Here is a 3,085-nt window from a genome sequence, read left to right as displayed (position 1 = left end):
GGACATGGGAATTGTATACTAATGAAGGAATATTTTTTTTCTTTTTCTCTTCAGAGGGGGAAGCGAGCTGGTGGGGAGGGGTGGGCAGGGAGAAAAGTGCGGCAATGAATGAATGGAAATCCAAAAGCTCTGTAAATGTCTATTAAAATTAATTTAAAAAAATACATAAATGGCAGCTATGTACATGAGCTTGAGGAGCTGTGCAGGAATCATAGTCAAGATTGACTTTGTCTGTGGAAAAAGACCTTGGAAAAGCTCAGTATCAGCAGCTAAAACCTGTCCAGAGGCTGACTGGACAATACCATCAACTAGACATATTTAAGTTCAAACTAAAGTTGAAAAAAATGAAAACTAATCACAGGAACCAAATTATGACCTTGAGAGTATATCAACTCAATTTAAAAACTCTCTGAAAAAATAGATTTGATGCATTGAACACTAATGGCTGAAGACCATATGAGTTGTGGAATGAAAACAAGAACATCAACCATGAAAAGCAAAAGGTCATTACAAAGATGAGAAAAAGAAAAGGCCAAAATGGATGTCAGAACAGACCCGGAAACTCACACTGAAGTGAAAATATGTCAAAACATCGGGAAGACATGCTCAGGTAAAAGAGAGTTTGTAAAAAGAGCAAGGACACATGGGGCCTGCCATATCTGACCTTTACCAACTTCCCAAGCGGGAACTGTCTCCATCAACAGCACCAGTAACACAAAACCAGTTCCATGAGGTCAAATGTGTCTGCCATGCTCCTGTATCTCTTCCTACTCGTCTCAACACCAGTTCTACCAGAATCTAATGAAATACCTCACAGACCACACAGAATCATCCAGGTTAGTAGAATACAGTCAGGATGGCTTCTGAAATGTGCTCTCAGGCACCTCACCCTTGAGCCTTATGGCTTTAGGCTAGTTTAACAAAGTTCTCAATCCTACAGAGCATGTCTCCCTCCTCCGCCCTCCTTGTCCAGCAATCTTGGACAAAGGCTCTTAGATCTGGTTCCAGTGGTGTAACAGTCCCAAGGTCCCATCTCATCCTGACATGGTCTCTGGTCCTCCGTTGTGACTGCTATGGCTGCAGGTCCTCTTGCTTGCTCTTTTCTTGGCCATGGGGTTTCTTTTTTCTGCTTCTGGATCCACTCAATTTCATGGGGAGACTAGCCAGTCCCCTTGTGGCACATTCCCTCTCACCAACATGGCAAAGTAAAATTCAGTGGCTAGGAAAGCCATATTGAAAGATAAACTCCACAGAGTTGAACAGAAGATTTCAAGGGACAGCTTGAGGAGACAGTGAAAGTACTAGAATGAAATGTGTAAAGAATTGGAGTTAGAAAACCAAACGGGTAGAACATGCTTGGCATTTCTTAAGCTGAAGAACAAATCCTAACCTAGAGTTGTAATCCTGAAGGATTCTATGGTCAAAATCTTGAATGATGCAGGAAATACTGAAGATAAGTAAGAATACATTGTACCAAAATGAAATGGAACCATTTTAGGAAATAGCATAAGGCTGAGAATTAATAGTACATAAGGAAGAAGTCCAAGCTGCATTGAATGCACTGGCAAAATATAAAGCCCCAGGAATACCAATTAAGGTGTTTCAGGAAGTAGACACAACCCTAGAAGTGCTCACAGCCTCTGCCAAGAAATATAGAAGTCATCTACTTGGCCACCTGATTGGAGAGATCCATATTCATTCCCATTCCCAAAAAAGGTGATCCAATAGAAGGTGAAAATTTTTGAACAGTATCATTGATAGCACATGCAAGTAAAGTCTTGCTGAAGATTATTAAAAAACAGCTGTCTCTATTTCTTTTAAATAATTTTTTTAAATAATAATAATTTAAAAAAACACCAAAACACAGCCATCACAATACTTTGACAGGTAACTGCCAAAAATTCAGGCTGGTTTAAGAAGAGACTGTGTCCCAAGGCATATCATTGCTAATGTCAGAGGTATCTTGGCTGAAAGTAGAGAATGCCAGAAAGATACTTATTTGTGTTTTATTGATAAGACAAAGGTATTTGGGTGAATCACAGCAAGTTATAGCTAGCATTGAGAAGAATGGAATCCCAGAACACTTAATTGTGCTCAAGGGAAATGCATACACAGGCCAAGAAGCAGTTGTCCAAATAGAACAAGAGAATCCTGCATTGTTTAAAATCAGAAAAGGTGTGCCTCAAGGTTGTATCTTCATTCCTTTTCATTGGATATGCCCAGCAAATAATTTGAGAAACTGAATCATCTGAAGAAGAATGTGACTTAAGGATTGGAGAAAAACTCACCAACAACCTACATTATGCAGATACAACTTTGCATATCCCTAGTGCCACAACGCTCTTGGGAGTTCTCTGTTGATGTGCTGGGTCATTTTCAGCAGACGCTTGCTTGCATGTGATGTTAATAATGCTGTTCAGTAATTTCTTTACTCTGTCAGGCCATCTTTCTTTGAAATGGGAACAGATATGGATCTCTTCCGGTCAGTTTACAGGGTGGTTGTCCTCCATATTTCTTAGCACAACTTGGTGCATGCATCCAGGACAGCATCTGTTTGTTGAAGTATGCCAATTTGTATGCCATCAATTCCTGGGACCTGATTTTTGCCAATTCTTTCAGAGCAGCATGAACTTCTTCCTTCATCACTGCATGTTTTCGCTCATACCCATTAATCATCTTTATATGTATATATTAATGAATTATGAAGTACTGCTCAAGGACAGGCTTTTGTGATGATGTATTTGGGAGACACATTCTGCAGTTCAGTTATGAAAATCTTCAGAGCCACCAAATTTCCTTCTGTGGAACGTCTGTCTACTATGAGCAGTACTCCCATGCCAGGCCCAAGAATATACCAGATGCTCAACAAATAAAAGGAATTTCTTGTAAAGGCTGATACACCATTTCTGAGTGATCAGTTTTCATTCAGGCTTATAGTATCTCATTCATTTCCTTTTCTCCCCCCCCCCCCCCCCCCCAAAAAAAATGTTTTCATAGAGTAACTCTAATCTGGGTTTGTTTTTTTTAAGTATTCATTTCCCATTCCCACTCAAATTTTAAAACTTAAAATTGTAAATATCATTGA

General features: G+C 39.5%; 1 protein-coding gene across 1 annotated transcript in view; it reads left to right on the top strand.

Annotated features, from left to right (window-relative positions):
• HENMT1 (HEN1 methyltransferase homolog 1 (Arabidopsis)) overlaps window positions 1–3,085 on the top strand; it is an 18,804-nt gene that overhangs the window by 5,243 nt on the left and 10,476 nt on the right. The gene's annotated exons all lie outside the window — the stretch shown is intronic.

The sequence above is a fragment of the Elephantulus edwardii genome, unplaced genomic scaffold (assembly GCF_000299155.1).
Source record: "Elephantulus edwardii isolate Elephantulus edwardi_28Jun2011 unplaced genomic scaffold, EleEdw1.0 scaffold00020, whole genome shotgun sequence".
NCBI lineage: Eukaryota > Metazoa > Chordata > Mammalia > Macroscelidea > Macroscelididae > Elephantulus > Elephantulus edwardii.
Note: the sequence above shows the minus strand (reverse complement) of the source record. Positions and strands in the feature narration are given on the sequence as shown.